The following is a 19,184-nucleotide window of genomic DNA, read 5'->3' as shown; positions in this document are numbered from 1 at the left end:
CTGTTTGGTTTCCTACATTCTTTAAAATACCTTTGTTTGTGTTTGGCAGGGAAAAAAAAAATTCATACAGGTTTGCAACAACTTGAGGGTGAGTAAATGATGACAGAATTTTCATTTCTGGATGATCTATCACTTTAATCTTATTTCTAATTTAAGTTTAAGTTAAAATCAGCTAACTGATTTTAGTTAACAATAACAAAACTGATAGGTGCCCTGGTATGCTACTTTTTGTAAGGGATGTTGTGCTGAGAACCATGGGAGGAATTTCCTTTTTCTTAGATCAAGTCTGAATGTTTGTGTATTTCAGTGTGACCATGTTCAGCAGTCTTTCCTGCTGTGTTTTCCTCCGCCTTTTTAACTGACATGGCCTGAATTTGAGGGAAATACCATTTTCTCCTGTTTGATGGCAGTGTGCCACCCCTCCAGCTGCTGATGAGTGGACTCTTCCACTTCAAACTCTGTAGAGAGCACAGGTCTGGCTGACACACATCCATTCTTCTCAGTCCGTTTGTCCCTTCAGTCCACAATCCATCAGTTTGTTTCCCAACTGTGGAGCAGGTAAATGGGCCGTGCTGCTCTGGGATCCTTCCTGTCTCACTGTGATATCAGAGAGGGAAAATTTAAGAGCCTTCTGGAGCTGTTCGGCCTTGTCTCATTCCAAGCTGGAATTCTCTAAACATCACATCAGACACAACCAAACACACACACTGATACGCCACAGCTGTATTTATCCACAATGGTATTTTCCCAGAACATAATGTGTGTTAATATCTTTGCACATTCTTTGTTGGTGATTTCAGGGCTTCATTTTGAATTCATGTTATCGTGCTGATCAGACTGTGTTTATGTGTGTGGCGTTGCTCCTGACGGGCTGCACGTATGATTGAGTGCCTTATAATTTTAGACATTTAGTCTACAGATGCTGCTTGGGAGCGTGTGGGAGTGTGCAACTGCAAGAAATGTTAAACTGTTTGTTTTGATTAAAAAATGCAAATGGGTGAGACAGATGCTGAAAATGGATATAACCGAAAAAAGGTGATGAAATGAATATGCAAGTCGAACAGGTTTTCCAGAGGGAAAGTTTATTGCTCTTATATATTTCAGGAGATTTACAGCAGTTCTCAATTATGTTTCATCTAAAGTATCATCTTAAAATTTCTATAACTCTTTAGGAGAAATAAAGTAGACTCAAGACAGTTTTTGGACAGGAAGATGAGTTATAAAATGAATTTGGATAGCATTGCTCAGATCAGATCATTTGGCCTTAGAAGAATTTGATGAAAAATGTTTATTTCGAGATACTTGAATTTGGTTGCAGACTTTTTTTTTTTTTTTGAGCACATATTAAGACATATTTAGATGTTTGTATCTTCAATGCTGTAGGTGATTGCAGGGCATTGTTATGCAGTTGCTAAATTGTTCTAATTGGGGGTTACTATGCAGTTAATAGGGTTTTTTGATTGGTTGGGATACTATGATGTTGGTTAAGTTGTTTTGATTGGTTGCCAAGGCATTGGTATGCAGTTGATAAGGTGTTTTGGCTGGTTGCCAGGGTGTTGCTATGCAGTTGATAAAATATTCTAAATAGGAGATGTGAGGTTTTTTGTTTTATTTTGTTTTTTGAAGCAAGTCTCTAATTTCATTCCATTGAAGCTCATTGCTGTCTAGGCCAACAGTTGAGACTTAAGGCCCTATTTTAACGATATAAGGTCATGGTCTAAAGTGCACAAAGCAAGTGCGCTTAGGGCGTGTCTGAATCCACTTTTGCTAGTTTAACGACGGGAAAAATGCTCTGTGCGCCCGGTGCATGGTCTAAAAGGGTTGTCCCTATTCTCTTAATGAGTAATGGGTGTGTTTTAGGCATAACCTGCAATAAACCAATCAGAGTCTCATCTCCCATTCCCTTTAAAAGCCAGTTGCACTCGCACTATGGTGGATTCGCAATTTACATGGCGGAATTTGCAAGTGGAAAAACGGAATGCTTCTCTAGCGAGGGCACACAAATGGGCACAAATTCATTTGCTATTTAAACAACGTGGCACAGGACGTGAAAATGATAACTGTGTTGGGCTGAAACTAGCAAAAAACACTTGCGCCGCATTGCGCCGGGTGTATGATAGGGCCCCTAGTTTGTGATTAGCTTTTTCAATAAGGTGAATACACATTTGTTAGATGTCCTGTGTGATAATATTGCCATATTACTGAACGGAATCCCATGGAGATAAACACACACTTGAATATAAAAGATCAGATATATAGGCAACATATTGAGAGGGAGTTTAATTCGCAGATGCGCTTCTGATTTTCCATTAATATTTAGATTTTATTAGTCATATAATAGAGGTATAGCATAAATATTGATTAATACAAATAGCCTCCTCTTATGCATTACTGACTTAATGAACTGACAGATTAATTTGGGCTCAATCCAGCAGTTCTCTAATCGTAGGATTTCCCTATGTGTGCATGTGTGTAATCTGGCAGGATTACAGTCAAATGCATGTGATTAGTGTGTATTACCCTCAAGACCAGGTCACACACACATACTGAGATGAGGGAATCCCTAGATTTGCTGGGTTGAGCACAGATATGAGAGTATGAGATGGCTGATATATTGTGTTTAATTATGTATGTAGTCTCTTTGGGATAATGGTGCTGTGGATAAAATAAAATCTCTATGCCAATAAATACCAGTTGAGCCGAACAGAAAATGATATTTACTTCATTTATTTTCACATTAATTAAATTGCATTTGCCCGGTATGTATTTCATTATCACTAATGGCTTTCAGAAATATAGCTCTATGAATACTTCTGAATGCCATAATAATTTATGAGAAGTTTGTTTGTTTCATTGGTATACACACATATAGATTATTTTGATCATAAATAATGTCATATATATCATTTTTTATGTTTTTGATTATGTTAATATATATTTAAAATGTAATTTATTCCTGTGATGCCAAGCTGGATTTCAGTGTCACATGATCCTTCAGAAATCATGCTGATTTGCTGCTCAAGAAACATTTCTGATTATGTTTTTAATGTTAGTTGTTCTTAATATTTTTTGTGAAACTGTGATACACGATTCACCATCAAATGATTCTTCATCAATTTAATGTGTCCCTGCTGGACACAGCTGAACTTTGACCCTTAGAATAGTCCAGTTTTGTTGGTGGGTGACAGGGGAAGAGATTCTTAGTGAACTTCCTGTTAAAATGACCAAGACTTCGGCTGACCTCTGCCATGAGCCTTCAAGAGTTGTCATATTCAGAGATGAAAACCAGCATAGTCCAGAACATTTTCCCAATTACAGTCAGAAACTCCCACGTCATCCTCTGTGACCTATGACCTGATTCAGCACATTATTAGGCTGTTTTATTATTTCATGCAAACACTCTTAGTCTGATAAGCCTAAAGATATTTTCAAAATCACAGTTTGTCACACTGAAAATGTAAGGTCAAGTTGAGCATGTTGCATTGTGGGATACAGTACCCAGCATAGTGTGCTCCATTCTATACTGCACATTTGGCAAATATAGTAGACCATCAGGGGATTTCACACAGAAAACTTGCATACTGTGCACAATATAGTACATACTGCACATTGTAGAAATAGTAAGAGTATTTTTCAAAACATAACCAAAGTATATCTTTAATATTACTTAGACATTTAGACATTAATCTATTGTAAGTATCTCATATATATAGTCTAAAGCAGTTGTTCTCTAATGGAGCTCTTGGCTCTAAGGAATTTCAGTGCAGCTTCCAAGAACAAGACAGGTGTGCTGAGATGAGATTTGATTTAGTGCCAGTCAGGAATTGAGAGATAAATGCACCTGCAGCCACGTTCTGTTACTATGGTGATACATGTGACTAATGGTGACATCAGGGCGTCAAGAGGAGGCTGAAATGCTGATATATTAGTATTTGAACAGTAAACAGGGAAAGGGATTGAAGAGAGATGTGTGTTTAAACATTTTGGAAGGATACACAAGGTTAATTTGCATATCAGATTCATCTAGTCTTCTTTTCTTTCTTTCTTCCATCCATTTTTCTAGATTATTTGTTTTTCTAGTACACCTGTTTCACTGCTATTCCTGTATCGACACAAGGGTTAGCTACCTGTGTGTTGTATAATACATGTTCAACATGAAATCAAAATTTAACCATTTTATATTGTTAATGTGTAGGTCATTCCCAATGAAAAAAACGCCATTTTGTTTGTCATGTCCATTAAAAAAAAAAAGAAAATTTTTTTTGGCTACAATGGTGGCAGATATGCTACTTGCAATATATACAAGTAAATATATTAATAAATATTTATAAATGTAAAAATTTATCAAAAAAAAAAAATTAAAAAAAAAAAAAAATATATATATATATATATATATATATATATATATATATATATATATATATATATATATATATATATATATATGAGAGACAGAGAGAGAAATAATGAAATTATGTATTTGAAAAAACTCTTTTATCACCAATGCATTTATTTGATCAAAATACAGTAAAACAGTACTACTGTGATATATTATTACAATTTAAAATAACTGTTTTCTATTTGAATATATTTTTGAAAAAGTCTTCAGTGTCACATGATCCTTCAGAAATCATTCTAATATGCTGATTTTCTGCTCAAGAAGCATTTCTTATTATTATTATTATCAAATGGTCAACATCGTTGCACTGCTTAATATTTTTTTAACCATAATGCATTTTTTTTCTTTGATGAATAGAAAGGTTAAACGAACATAAATAGAAATCTTTTGCAACATTATAAATTCTTTAGTGTCACTTTTTACTGTCAGTATAATTTAGTGCTTCTTTTCTAAATAAAAATATTAATACCTGACCCCAGACATTTGAATGGTAGTCTACAGTAAGATCTGATATTATAGCTAGTCAGATCTGCTCTGATATGAATAGGGTAAAAACTGTTTAGGTAATGTTTTAGCAAACTCAGGAATGGGTTCATTCTGTATGCAGTTACCACTTTTATTGATGCCATTAATTCCTAATAAATTTTTAAAAATGGGCTGCAAACTACAATTCACATTAACTTTAATTGTGTGTGAAAGGATGTCGTTTCTTCCTGTTTGAGAAAGTGATATCAAGGGTGGTCAAGGGCAGCTGTCCCGCTCATTTCCTCTCTTTCTGTTTGATATTCTGTGTATTGGTTAGACTATGTGATGGGTCATGAAGTTCACTGTGTCTGCAGTGCCTGCACAACACAGCCAATCAGGCCTCAGTTCTCACACCTGACCTGAACATACCAATCACAGCTTTGAGAAACTGTTGAGATGGGCATTTATGCAGCGGCCCGGTCAAAGTGATTGATTTACGCTTGTTTAATTATAAATGAGTGGGAGAGAAACAGATATGTGGAAACTGCCCACTTAGTCTACTATGACAGTGACACACAATGATGTACTTGTGACCGTGTGTGTGTGTGTGTGTGAGAGGGAAATGTACTATTCAAAGAATAGTCCACTCAAAAATGAAAATTCTGTCATCATTTACTCACCTTCAAGAAGTTCCAAACCTGTATGAATTTCTTTGTTCTGCTGAACACAAAGGAAGATATTTGAAAGAATGTCAGTAACCAAGCAGATCTCACACCCCATTGACTACCATAGTAGGAAATATAATTACTATGGCAGTCAGGAAAATGATATCGTGATAATTATCATTTTATCACCCAGCCCTATTGCCAAGGCAACATTTCTAATTCTAATTTCCAGTTTTTATATATATATATATATATATATATATATATATATATATATATATATATATATATATATATATATATATATATATATATACATATATAGCTTTATTTCAATTGCTGAAGATTAATTCAATGGTTTGTTTTAGGTAACAATAACAACACTGCTACTTTATATGAAGTAGAAGGTTCCAAAAACGCGGAGAAAAAAAAAAAAAGAGTGTATGCCAAAATCAGTATTGTATCCGGTCGGTATTGAAAAGTAATTTATTAATTTTGCGCAAAATGCGATATCCGTCGTGTTATTCTGTCATGTTTCTCCCTTTCTTTCCAAAACACGACAAACGCCTGTCTCCTTTTTCTGCAGAATGCGATATATCTGCTCAACCAATCACAGCGCACCATTCCACATACTGTAAACAGTAATGGCGCTCTGAATACAATTACGAGAAAAAAACTCATTAAATTCCGAGAAAAAAGTCGAGATAAAATATTGAGAATAAACTCTTTAAATTATGACTTTATTCTCAACATTTTATCTCGTCTTTTTTCTCGGAATTTAACAAGTTTTTTCTCATAATTTAACAAATTTGTTCTCGTAATTTAATGACTTTATTCTCAACATTTTATCTCGACTTTTTTCTCGAAATTGAACAAGTTTTTTTCTCGTAATTTAACGACTTTATTCTCAACATTTTATCTCGACTTTTTTCTTGAAATTTAACAATTTTTCTTGTAATTTAATGAGTTTATTCTCAACATTTTATCTTGACTTTTTTCTCGAAATGTAACAAGTTTTTTCTCATAATTTAACAAGTTTATTCTCAAGATGGTTTTAATTTTTTATTATTGCTTGGTCCTAATCCTCTTCCGTATGAATGTATTGTTAGTCAAATGCCTGTATATAAGATTATTATTGACAAAGTTCAGAGGCTGTCATATATGTGAATCAACTTACATTGTGTATTTTCAACATGAAAAATAACTTATATTGATGGATTAATTGCATTTTGAAAAAAACATAATCCGTTTTTATAATAAAACTTTGAAAATCAAAATCTAGATTTAAATTTGTTTTTATAACTAAAAGATGCTATGTGAAAGTTTGAAACTAGTGGTTTACAGAAAATAGTGGTTTTCATCTTACCGCTTTCTTGGTTAAGAAAACACATTTTTTCTCAAATTAATCAAAATGGATTTATAGTGTTTTGGAACCAAACTCTTCATATGTTGTGATGCCTAAATTCTCTTCACTTCAGCATTTAAACTGGTTGCTTTATGATTTTTTATGTTTTCTGGTGGAATAAAAACATTTGTCAGTGCCGAGCGTAGTGTGTGTGTGTGTGTGTGTGTGTGTGTGTTTATCTTGGGGGGGGGGGGGGGGGTTGTCCTTCATATCCAGAAACACCTGAAGTCCATTCACAGATCCATTTCAGTTTAATAAACTGCAGATGTGTGTGTGGCCCAGAATGCTCCTTCACTCGTTCTTTTATCAACAAACTCCAAATTGCTCTAGTTTCTCCAGAATCCCAAGAATGCTTGACCGACTAAAGATGTTCTCTCATACAGAAATAGCCAACAGTGCTTCATGAAAGCATTCCTCTAACACACAGCATGGGCAAACAGCTCGACGGCTCTGAGAGTGAGTGATAGAAATAGAGAGAATGTTTTTGCAATTATGCTTAAAGGAATAGTTCATCCAAAAATTAAAATTATGTCATCGTTTACTCACCCTCATTTCAATCAGGCTCTGAGGGGGAAAGAAAAAACAAAAAACATAAAAGTAGTCTGCCCTTCATTCCAAGTAGGATTATATGAAGAACAGACTAAATTCACTGATTATTTACGGAAAATCTCCCACTCTGCTGCAGTTAATATAGTGCTTTTGGTCATGTTTGGACAGCATCCGTAACTGTTAATAAAGAAAATAGCAGCATGACCTTTTCTGTTTAACATTTTATTTTACATTTAACATCTTCTTTTGAGTGCCACAGAATCATAGAACAACATGAGGGTGAAATGATGACACAATTTTCATTTTTGGGTGAACTATTCCTTTAAGACCTCTCCTAGATAAGGTTTCCTCTTCAGTAGATCATGATTCCCAGGAGAGCCCTTTATTAAACACACACAAACATACACGGCCCATGAAGATGATCGTACAGAATGGCTGTATATGGTGAGAGCAGTGATGTGGTCTGTGGTCAGAGTGTAAGAGGCTGGAGCAGAAATAGACTGTTGCTGTAAGTGATGCTGTAAGCTCTCTCTGTCTTGTGATGTGTGTGAGTGATCGTTTTTGCTGCTCTACTGACTCATATACTCGCTGTGGTTTATGTCCTAGTTCACACACATACTTTCACACTCTCAGAGACTCGTTGAGAGGATTGTGCTGACATACACACAATTAAAGACACACATAATCATGTGAGAGGAGAGAAGATCTCATTTATCGATTCATAGGTCCTGAGTCAGCGATGTTCATGTTACGCACAGACTTACACACTTTCTTTGTTCTCTATGACTGGTGGCAGTTATAACACAACTTTTCTGAAAGCTTTTTTCATTGAATGGGAGGCTTTTGTCTCGGCTAAGTTTGCATTATACATCATAACTGGCAGAAAATGTTTTTCTCATTTTAGCTTTTTTTTTTTAAATATAAGGCCTTAAAAATTGGTGTTATATGTCATTTTAAAGGGTTAGTTCACCCAAAATTGAAATTTCTGTCATTAATTACTCATCCTCATGTCGTTCTACACCCGTAAGACCTTCGTTCATCTTCAGAACAGAAATTAAGATATTTTTGATGAAATCCAAGGCTATCTAAACCATACATAGGCAAACATTGTAGAAAAAAACATCATTAAAATAGTTCATGTGACTACAGTGGTTCAACCTTAATGTTATGAAGCAACAAGAATACTTTTTGTGTGCAAAAAACCCCAAAAATAACAACTTTGTACAACATTTTGAACTGTTGTCATACATAGTTGACATAGTGAACACAGTGCAGGCTTCCTTGTTTACGTCCGAACGCCGACTCGTTATTGGCCGAAGCTAAACATGTGAGCACCACGACGCATGCATGTGATGCTGATGCAGGTGCCAGCCAATACTGAGTTGCCGTTCGGACCACTGTAGTCACATTGACTATTTTAACCATGTTTTTACTACCTTTCTGGACCTCAAGGTGCAATGACATTGCTTCCTATGTGTGGTTCGGATACCCTCGGATTTCATCAAATATATCTTAATTTGAGTTCCGAAGATGAACGAAAGTCTTACGGGTTTGGAACGACATGATGGTGAGTTATTGATGACAGAAAATTAATTTTTGGGTGAACTAACCCTTTAAACGAAATGAATGAAACAGTGTCAGTGAATCAATTGAGGTGAGATTTATTGATTCACTCATAAAGACAGTAATTCGCTTTGTTTCTTAAAGGTGCCCTAGAATCAAAAATTGAATTTATATTGGCATAGTTAAATAACAAGAGTTCAGTACATGGAAAAGACATACATTGAATTTCAAACCCCATTGCTTCCTCCTCCTTATATAAATCTCATTTGTTTAAAAGACTTCCGGAAAACACGTGGATCTCAACATTACATTACGTAACAGTCGGGAAAATTAATATGTATGACCCCAATATTTGCATATATGCCAGCCCATGTTCAAGGCATTAGACAAGGGCAGCCAGTATTCATGTCTGGATCTGTGCACAGACAAGGTAAGCCAGCAAGAACAACAGCGAAAAATGGCAGATGGAGCAATAATAACTGACATGATCCATGATAGCATGATATTTTTAGTGATATTTGTAAACTGTCTTTCTAAATGTTTCATTAGCATGTTGCTAATGTACTGTTAAATGTGGTTAAAGTTACCATCGTTTTTTACTGTATTCAACTTCATTCTTTATAAATCTCTCCAACAGTGTAGCATTAGCCGTTAGCTACAGAGCACAGCCTCAAACTCATATAGAATCAAACGTAAACATCAAAATAAATACTTTAATCACATAATTCGAAGCATGCATACAGCATGCATGACGAACATCTTGTAAAGATCCATTTGAGGGTTATATTAGCTGTGTGAACTTTGTTAATGCAATGTAATATAGTCGAGAGCTCGTGTGGCAGGGAGCAGGCGAATTAAAGGGGCGGCACGCTGCCAAAATCAGTGTATAGTTAATGATGCCCCAAAATAGGCAGTTAAAAAAAATAATTAAAAAAAAATCTATGGGGTATTTTGAGCTGAAACTTCACAGACACATTCAGGGGACACCTTAGACTTATATTACATCTTGTAAGAAGCATAAAAAGCATTCTTGGGCTCCTTTAATCAACCAGCCTTTTTTTAATTAATATGTTAAGTGAAGGATTTATTGAATCACTCACAGACAGTCATTTGATTCATTTCTGAAAGAATCAGCATTTTTGATCAAATCTGTTGAGTGAATGATTCATGAATCATTTAAAGAGAATCACTTGACTGTTCCTAAATGAATCAGCTTCTTTTTTTTTAAATAAATCAGTTGAGTCTATGATTCATTGAATCACTTATAAAGACAGTCATGTGATTCATCTCTGAATATTTTTTTGTTTTGTTTTTGAACAAAACCATTGATTTAGTGACTACGTTTACATGCACTTTCGTCAATCCAAATGAATTGAATCCAACTGCAGATCTGTTTACATGTACTCTAAACATTGTAATCTGATTTAAATATCAGTTTATATGTGTTTTATATACATTCGATTATAACTTTTGCGCACACGCTCTGTGTGTGTGAGCCGTCATATCAATCACTCTTGCGATAACCCGAATTACGTCAACAGACGACATGTATCAACAATAGCCAGAGATATTGTCAAAAGCACCAAATATTGGCAAAATTAAGAGGATCTGGAATTTCCATTTAATGTAAGCCTGTTACATTACTATTAGGTTAGGCTCCTTTCTTTCATTATTAAATAAATATTATAATAAATTTGCCCCACAATAATTTCATAGCGCATCACCGCATAACTGACGTGCTCTGAGGATAATATAAGATTAGGCTATTTGATATTTAAATTTTTTTTAGGTCTTATACAATGAACTATAGGCCTATAAAATTATTGAGAGTGTAGGCTATAATATTGTCATCAATGAAAATTAAGCGCAGCTTTACTTCAAGCACTGACTATAAAAAAAAAACCTGTTTACACGAAACACTATTATTCTTATTTGTTTCACTAGCCATGTACGGCCACAAGAGAAATAATGGAATGAATTAAGATTAAGAAATTATATACCGTTATCAGCATTTTATGTTGAAATTCGTCTCTGAGAGAATATGCTCTGATAATGCAGCGTCAGACAGCTCCGTCGCTTTTTACTTTCAATTTCTGTAGTGAATAGGCTACTGACCGAGGTTGAGACTTTTTCAACGGCATAACTCTTGCGCAAAGTTTGCACGTTGCTTCTTGTGTGATATCCACTGGCTCCCATTCTTGCTTTAGAATGAACGATTTCCCAATATTGTGACGAAGGGATACAGCTACACCACTGCCTGTTGGCATACATCTACAACTAAAGACGTGAACTTGAATTTGCGCACTGCGTAGCCTAATGCGTGTCAACATTGCACTACGCATGTGCTCCAGAGACTTTTGAATAAGATTGAGAAAGTAGTCGGATTCAAGCATTTACATGTTTGTTTTTTTTTTCTGTTTGATCGGATTAGAAAAGGAATAAACCACCCCTTCTGATCTGATCGAAATTACATTCGGATCGAGCTCAATCGGATGAACGTTTACAAATGGATTACAAATAGCCAGTGACTCACTTGTTGCCACCTACTGGCGGAGTGATGTAACATACAGAAAGAGTCACTAAAAAACCCCACCAGCAAGTAGGCCTAGTCTATAAAGCATATCACACTACCATGAGAGTGTCTAGAATAATAATGATTTTGTTATTGAATTCATACTTACCATGTTCATATTTGTCTAGATACAACCTCTTTCTAAGCTTTCTATCTCTCTCTCTCTCCCATACACATTCACAGTCACAGCAGGGTTGGTTTATTTTTGTCAGAGGTGGATTTGCATTCAGTGTTCTACCCTCAATCAATATTCAAAAAGGCCTGAGAACAGAATGACTCAGCTTTCAACACAATTACACAGAAACGTTGAAAAACTTGAACTAAAACTATAGATGAGTATGTTCCAGTAAGTTTCAGTAAACTTTAGCGGCTCAAGTGCTGTTTATCTGGTCTTGTTTATCTTATTTATTTATCCCATGTGTTTCCAATGTATACGGTGGGATATATTTATGTGTGTGGGTGTGTTAGTAGGCTAGAAGCTTTAGATGTTTAGGTTGTGTCTGTGTGTGTGTGTGTGTGTGTGTATGTTGTACAGGCCAGATGGGAGAGAAACTTTGCAGTGAAATTACAGCAGGAGAGATCTCACACACGTTTGAAGTGCTTACATGTGGGTAGTGTTGCTTTTTTTCCCCCTGGATTTAACTGGAAACACATTTTCTTCTCTCATAACACACACACACGCTAACATGAGGCACAAAAAGAGTCACTCCCGGTCTTTTTGTGCTTCTCTGCACTGGCCTCTATATGTAGAGAAGTTACAAGTCTCTTTAGACCATTCAATAACATTCTCACATACATCTGAGCGCAGTTATGATCCTCAGTTGTCCAATAGCATACACCACTGTACAGACACAGGTGCTTTAGTGCCCATCCCAAATACATTGTTGGATAACTATTTTACAGTGCACAAGATCTAGAACTTATTTATGACCAGTGGCGAATAGATCTACAACTTTCCCATGAGGAAAATACCTAAATATCTGCTGTTAACCTCATTCACACCTGGATCTGTGTAGGCTCTGTATAGAATTACACAAATTCAGTATCAACACAGGGCTCATTGCAGTGATTGTGGGGGAACTTTGATGTGATTTAAAGGAGGTTTGTAACCACTAAGATTATTCGTAAAAAAAAAAAAAAAAAAACTTCCACCCACAGCCAACATCCTACACCCTAAACACCAAACCCCACCAAAGCCCCGTGGTTTGTCCACCCCCAGCCCCTGAGCTGAAGATGATGAGAACACGGCACATAGAAGAGCCTGTTTTGTGGAAAGGAAATTTTGTGACTGTAGCATGAAACACACAGAAGATTTATGGCCTGTATTTACTATATGCTTTTGTCGTACTTGAATGTGAAAGTGCAGTCAGTGTAAACATTCCACGGAAGAAAGAAAGGAGCAACATGAGGAAGAGTATCAGCAAATTTTTATTTATGGGTAAACTATCCCTTTAATGGTCCATTTTTTAAGTCTCTGAAGTTTAAAGGCCCACTGAAGTGCCTTGGAACGCACAGCATTATTCGGTGTGTTGACGTAATTTCAACTGAAGCAGGAAGACAGGGTGGGACATATTGAACAGCTCCTCCCCTTTTTTAAACTAACCTATAGCTTTTCGTTTATATCACACATCGTAGAGCTCAGTAAATCCTTTCTTTCTAATCTCTAACCGTTTCTCCTCCTAATCTCCTCCATATCACTTGAAAATACAGCAATCTGTGCAGAATTCAAATGGGTCCGATAAGTTTTGTGGTCTCCGCCGACTCACGGATATGACCTGCTATCGTGTCTCTGGACCTGTGACAGGTTCGCGTGACACTAACGTGAAACCAGACTTCATTCACCTCAATGAAAAGCATATGTACACTGTCTTAATCGTTCCTTATCCCCTATATAGTGCACTATGTGCCATTTACCATGTAGAAAATAGTAAATTTGTGAACAAGTGACCGATTTCAGCTGCAGCTTCAGCGTCTATTTATAATGTAGGGGGCGGGACGCTTTAGATTCTAGAGAGCACTTGATTGGAGAGAAAATCTGATGAGAAGCTGAAGTCCGCGTTGACGTCATGAAAATCCATGATCCATTTTAGCGGAAGAGAGAGACTGCAAGTTTTGAATGCTTATATCTCCTAAATGTGAATTTTGTCATTGTTTTGGAACACACCAGCTTATTCATAACCTTAAGGCTAACATATATTTATACTAAAAGTTAAAAAACTTTTGATTTCTTGATTACTTGATTACTTACTGTCAGGGGTAGCATGTATTATTAATCCAAAGGAAGATATGTGTGACTCACAAACGAAGATAACGCTATTAACAAACACCAGAAACAATACTAATACAACTATCCTCAAGGAAGAGAGAAGGCTTAAATACATAGAGGATGATAGTCAATGGAACAGGAAACAGGTGAGAAACTAATAAGGGACTGTGGAAAATGATGAATGACTAAACTCAGACAAACGAAAAACTAATGGCTTGTTTGCACTGAGTGGTACAGTACAGTATGATTTGGAATGGTAAACCCCGATCCGGCTTGCGTTTCCACTTCCAACGGTAGGTGTGGTGTATGCAAGAAAGTAGCGATCTACATCATTCTCGCACAAAGAAGAAAGCAACACTGTAAACAACAATGGAGGACATACAGCAGATCTTGTTCTTTCTTTCCAGCATGTGGTTGTTTGTTTGCTGCGCGCCGACATTGTGTTGCAACGGTATTGTGTTTCAATTTAAAAAATGGCGCCTCTTGTGTTGTCATTCCCCTTGTAGCATGCGCAAGTGATAATTCTCTGTCAACCAATCAACATTCTGCAGTGAGTCTAGCTCCACCCTTTAGGTACTGGACTACTGTGCTAGGTCCCAAAAAAGTGATAAGGTACAGTTCGGTATTTTGGTACCATTCACAACTTCTGACGATCGAAATGGAAATAATTGTGTACCGTACTGTACAGTACCTTTCCGCTTGGTGGAAACAAGACTAAAACTAAACAGAGAAACAGAACTTAAAGGTGCCCTGGAATTAAAAATTGAATTTATCTTGGCATAGTTAAATAACGAGTTCAGTACATGGGCATGACATACAGTGAGTCTCAAACTCCATTGTTTCCTCCTTCTTATATAAATCTCATTTGTTTAAAAGACCTCCGAAAAACAGGTGAATCTCAACATAACACTGACTGTTACGTAACAGTCAGGGCATACGCCCACAATATTTGCATATGCCAGCCCATGATTTAGGCATTTCAAATTATGCCACAAAATAGGCAGTTAAAAAAATTAATTAAAAAAAATCTATGGGGTATTTTGAGCTGAAACTTCACAGACACATTCAGGGGACACCTTAGACTTATATTACATCTTGTAAAAAAAAAAAAAAAACTTTCGATGTCACCTTTAACCATGACACCTTATAATCCTTCATACACTACCAGTCACAAATTTGGAGTCTGAATATTATTACAATTTAAAATAACTGTTTTCTGTTTTAATATATTTTAAAATGTAATTTATTTCTGTGATGCAAAGCTGAATTTTCTGCAGCATTACTCCAGGCTTTGGTGTCACATGATCCTTCAGAAATCATTCTAATATGATGATTTAATGCTCAAGAAACATTTCTTATCATTATCAATGTTGAAAACAGTGATGCTGTTTAAAATTTTTGTGGAAACCATTTTCATTTTCTTTTTTTTTTTTTTTGACGAATACAAAGTGCACAATGAAATAGTGACAAAAATGAAAGTCTGTGTGTGAATGTGAGTAGCAGGACAAGAGATGAACTCCATCTTGCTTCAATTATAGGTCAGCATTGTTTACATCTAGTTCAGACATTACAGGCCACATACTAGCTGCAACTTCAATACATGTACACACACACATACACACACAAATAGCATTCAATCCTTCTTCTATCCAATTTGGTTTACGTCAGTCATACAACCTGTCCTTAGGTCCGCAGAAGTAGAAGGGTGACCCGTGTGACTGCTTTCCAAAAAAATAACAAACCCCTCGATATATACACACACATACACCCTGCTTTGTCTCTGAGCCTGAGGCAGTGAGACAAAAATAACCAAACTCAGAGACTCCTAACCAGAACCACATTTCCTGCACAGAGAAAGCCAGAGACGGCAAGAGAGGTCGGTTTCCCATATTTTTATACATTTTGAGGAAATTTCAGCCTTTGATTTTTCTCAGAGAACATCGCAGTCTTTTCCTCTTGTACAATTGAGACACAAAAGACAGTACGTATTAAACAAATTGTGCGCTTTGGTCTGGCAGACATAGTTGGGCTTGGTCTTTCAGAAGTTTATATTAGAACTTCTCTCTCCCCAGTCACAGTCGTGTGAGCCTGGATATTCTCATTTATTCTGAAACGCCCCCACAGTATCAAGGGTTTCCTTTTGTACAAATGTTCACCTCCATCTACGCACAGAAATACACACTCTCTGCCTGTTTTAAACAACGGGCTCTTGTAACACTGTTGGGACCTGTGCCCAGAGGAAGGAGCCAATAAATGAAGTTAAAATATGTATTAGAGAGCGCAGAGAGATCATGAGGGACTGTTTAAATTGGACAATAGTGTTTCCGCTGTGGCTGGGGGTCCAAAAACTGCAGCGGTACTAACACTCGCTCACCTTGCACCACCTTCGTTATGACCTCAATAATGATTTAAATAAAAGATGAACGATCAAACTGTCATCAAATTCAACAAATACATTGAGATTGACTTCACATACTTGTGTTTGTTTATTGATGGTGTTATCACTAGCAGTCAGATAATAATGAAATGTAAGCCTGAAGCCTAATTGCATTATGTTTGGAGTGTTTTTCAATTACTTTTCAAAGGCCCTCCCATGAGTATGCGTGAGAGAGTGATGAAGAGAGATGGAAAATCCTGACCCTCAGTGCAGTGTTTCTCTCCATCGTTCAAGTGCGTTTAAACCAAGGCTGAAAATCGTTAAACCAAGGGCTGTGGAAATTCTAGGCTATATCATTGTAAGACAGTGCATTGGGGATATTTGATCATGCCCCAGTGTAGAGAGATGCAACTTTTACAGCATCGCTTTTAAAAACTAAAAGGATTTTCACATTATTACATGATTGAAATTGGGTTCTTTTTACATCTGGGGTTTAAAGGTCACTTTATAAATCATAACAAAACAGTGCTTACCTAAATTACCAGTAAGCATCAATGAACTAATAATGCATAAATATTAATGTACTTGTATATTTATAAGAACTTTTACATGTTGTGTGTAGTTTGAAAAATGTCATTCAAAAATGTCAACTGATACAGAAAATGTTTGCTTCTATTATTTTGTCTTTGCTTTTGTGTTTCTGAAGACATGAGTGAATTACTGTGAATTAAAGGATTAGTTCACTTTAAAACTCACTTTAACCCTTAAGTCATCCTAGGTGTAAAATAAAATATCTAGCTTCCACCAGACCACCTTCCGTATTAAACTTACGAAGAAAGTGTAAAACTCTCGCAGTTCAAAGCTCTTACGCTATGTCCTATGCCTTTTGTATTCAAAATACGACAAAGTGTAACTGGCGCGACATCGGTTATGCTTTTTCCGTAAGTTGAATATGGAAGGCGGTCTGGTGGAAGCTAGATGTTTTACTTCATAACTTGTTAAATATGGATATTTCTCTTACACAAACGTATCGCTTAGCTTCAGAAGGTCTTTATTAACCCCCCTGAAGCCATGTGGAGTACGTTTATAATGGATGGATGAACTTTCTTGAGCTTCATACTCATTGGTCCCATTCACTCCCATTATAAAGCTTGGACACATCAGGATATTTATTAATATAACTCCGAATGTGTTCATCAGAAAGAAGAAAGTCATATACACCTTGCTTAAGGGTTAGTAAATCTTGGAGTAATTTTCATTTTAAAGTGAACTAATCCTTTAATTGCACAATATTTCCACAGATGGACAAGCTGAATTACTTCTACATAGTGATAAATGTCTGTGTGTGTGTTAATGTCATCAAATGGAAGCTAACATCATCTATCAATGTCCAATACATTTGATACAGTATTTATTCAAACTTTGTTAACATTAGTTAATAAAAATATAACTGTTTATTGCAAGTTATTGTAGTAAATGTTAAAATTAACTTTTTAAAATAAGTTTTAGAAGTATTTTCCATAGTAAGTTCGTGTTAATGTAGTTAAAAAATGTTAACAAATGAAACCTTTTGTGAAGTGTTACCCATATTTTTTATGTCAAGGTCTGATAATGATAGAAATAGCTCTTGTGAATCGTTATGCAGAATTTATGCATGCAGGCTATGACCCTTACAAGAAAAAACACCTTCCAGTTTTTGTAAAAGTTTTCATTGAGTTCTCTGCAATGTTTACTTTGCGGTGAAACGACCGTTAGACGTCTGTGTGAAGGAGTTCACACAAATCAGCTCCCTCTAACAGTCGGTTCAGTTTAAAAGCATCTTTCAAACATTTCTCTCTCCTTTTTCGTTTACCCTGGCCAAACCAAATGGGAGAGGAAATCTGAATTAGAAACGGAGGGGCGGAAGAAGTCAGGCAGAGGGAAAGAGAGTGCAACCCATTCCCAAATGTTTCTGCATTTCTACTGCAAATCCAGATGTGGGTCTGTTAGCCATTGGTCAGCATCTACACACACACACACACACACACATGACCAGGACTTTTTTCCACAGTGCAGAAAATTCCTTACAGTCATAGTATCAGATAGTAATACTGTGGTACTTTGATATTTACCATGGTACTCGATGGTTACCATATTTATACAGTATACCATGTACACTATTTGCACTATACCAAAAGGTATTTCAATGAATATGGTATTGCCAGGTGCATTGTCAAAACTAAAAACATTCCATTGCCATAGTACTACTGTACATCAAAAAAAAAAAAAAAAACATTGTTATTTGTACCTTTACAAAAAGTATTGTAGCAGTAACATGTAACATTTACATTTTTGTTTTGTTTTTTGGCCATGGATCTGCATCTGATACCATCATTTTCTGTGGTATTTAAGTAGTACTTCCAAGCTTGTTCCAAGAATTACTGTACATGTCCAAAAAAAAACATGGTAGCCTATACTAGAAGGCTACTTTTTTGTAATGAATTGGTATGTTTTTGACAGATTCAACCCTTATTCACTTTTTTTATTACTATTATTTAGTTACTATTAGCCTATTTATTAATGTTTAAAAATAATGTTTATTAAGTAATGTATTAAATAGCTTTAGCATAGGCCTACTTCAACGTATTTCAGTCAGTTGACGTTTCTAATTCTAATTCCATTTCTAAAATTTCTTGTTAATTTTTAATGATTTTTTTTTATTATTAATCTAATATTTATATTTTAATTTATTTTAGCTTTGTTTCAATTAAAAGTATTAATAGTTAACAACAATGGTGTGAAGTAAACTGATGGCAATGTTAGGCTGGGCTGCTTAGTGTGTGCGTCGCGTTTTGCTCAATCACAACCGCTCCGGTGTCACGGGGGAAAGGCGGAGGAAGAGGAGCAGCAGCAGGAGGAGGATGAGGAGGAGGGGTTGGGGTTT

The 19,184-nt window shown here is 35.9% G+C and overlaps 1 protein-coding gene across 7 annotated transcripts in view; it reads left to right on the top strand.

Annotated features, from left to right (window-relative positions):
* frmd4a (FERM domain containing 4A) overlaps positions 1 to 19,184 on the top strand; it is a 107,541-nt gene that overhangs the window by 30,023 nt on the left and 58,334 nt on the right. The gene's annotated exons all lie outside the window — the stretch shown is intronic.

The sequence above is a fragment of the Chanodichthys erythropterus genome, chromosome 7 (genome assembly GCF_024489055.1).
Source record: "Chanodichthys erythropterus isolate Z2021 chromosome 7, ASM2448905v1, whole genome shotgun sequence".
Classification (NCBI taxonomy): domain Eukaryota; kingdom Metazoa; phylum Chordata; class Actinopteri; order Cypriniformes; family Xenocyprididae; genus Chanodichthys; species Chanodichthys erythropterus.
Note: the sequence above shows the minus strand (reverse complement) of the source record. Positions and strands in the feature narration are given on the sequence as shown.